The sequence below is a fragment of the Sinocyclocheilus grahami genome, unplaced genomic scaffold, assembly GCF_001515645.1.
Source record: "Sinocyclocheilus grahami isolate Dianchi unplaced genomic scaffold, SAMN03320097.WGS_v1.1 scaffold1433.1, whole genome shotgun sequence".
NCBI classification, from domain to species: domain Eukaryota; kingdom Metazoa; phylum Chordata; class Actinopteri; order Cypriniformes; family Cyprinidae; genus Sinocyclocheilus; species Sinocyclocheilus grahami.
The window spans coordinates 57,397-58,898 of NW_015506612.1; the positions used below are offsets into that span (position 1 = coordinate 57,397).

The 1,502-nt window shown below is 32.8% G+C and overlaps 1 long non-coding RNA gene across 1 annotated transcript in view; it reads left to right on the forward strand.

Moving 5' to 3' along the window:
* Positions 1-687: 687 nt before the first annotated feature.
* The window catches only part of LOC107570252 (uncharacterized), a 4,016-nt gene continuing 3,201 nt past the window's right edge, over positions 688-1,502 (forward strand). Inside the window, exons 1-2 of the long non-coding RNA XR_001607013.1 lie at positions 688-795; positions 926-981. This is a non-coding gene — a long non-coding RNA (uncharacterized lncRNA). The remainder of the gene's footprint in view (positions 796-925; positions 982-1,502) is intronic.

Sequence of the window (1,502 nt, forward strand, 5' to 3'; positions counted from 1 at the left end):
TATATACTGTATATTAGGGATGCACGATATTGGATTTTTGCCGATATCCGATATGCCGATAATTTTCAACTCATTTTGGCCGATAACTGGTACGATATATAATTATTTTTCATTTTGGATAGTTTTTAATGAACTTATTTGTTAGAATTAAATAAACAATAATAAAGTTATTTTATAATGACAGTACATTGAAGATTTGAAAATAACAATAAATAAACTATATATTAATCACTGCATTTTTTTTTAGAAAGATGCAGTTGAAAACATTTTATTTTAAGATTTAAAATTTGTAGATGGTTTAAAGCAAAAGAGTTGTAAAAATTCTGAAAATAATTTAGAGCTCATAATTTGTTTAAAAAATCGAACCTGTTACACAATTAATAAATTTTATATATACTGATTTAAGTGTTTGAAATTTTTATTGTTGTGAATGTAAGCTATAGCTTCTGACCTTTAAATCAAAACATACTCATGATTTTATGGCATCAATTACTGCTTTATTTAATCAGAAACAGTCTAAATATTATTTGAGTATTTTGCTTTCATTTTATTAGAAGTAGACCAACAGCGCCCCCTACGGAATTAAAACTCCTTACCGAGCGGGCATTAGGACCCGGGGGAGGCTGTCGCTGCTGCCGCTGCATGCGCTATTACGGTTTACTCTATGCGTGATTTTTTTCCCCAAACCAGTTGGGCGCAAACCACGCCCCCTACGCGAATTCATTGGTCAACCCTGTTACGTCACCTGAGAAGATGTTTGGACAAGGTCGTTGATGGATCCGTCGCTGACAAACGGTAAACAGTTCTTTTCAATAACATTTTATTATTAGAAGTATTTGTAGGTCTCAATGTGAGTTTTTAAAATTATCATTATAGTTTTCATTTTAACTTTGATCTTTATCTTATTAATTTCGTTCGCTCTCAGGAGAGTACGCATGTTTAGGCTGTGGAGAAGACCAAGCCGTAACGTTACATCTGAAGGTAAAAATTTGAATTAAGTTAGAATTTTTATATATGTATATATATATATACAAGGTTTAAATTGGGCTCGAGCCGTCCGGCACATATAAACTCCAGGGCTCGACATTAAGGCTTCATTAACGCCAAACAAGTGACATGATTAAAACATCAGTAACCAAAAATAACTATGTAAACACCAAAACGCAAGTATTTTTCTGATTTTATTACATTTAGAGTAAGTGGCGAATAGTGGATATAGCTACTGTATATAATGTATCTATTGACAGTATAAGGTTGCGCTGCCTCTCCAGGAGAAATCAAAACGCGCAACACTAAGAAACTCAGCGTCCTGAGGTAAAAATTCAAAATGAAAAGTTTTTATGTTTAAAATACAGTTAGCTAGGCAACATCACACAACATTTTCACCATTACGACTGTTTAATAGTTCTATAAACAGTTCAATAAGCAAATACAATAATATTAGGTCACTTAGGCTACATTTTAGGCAGAAACAGCGCACCTCACAACAACCAGACGATTCA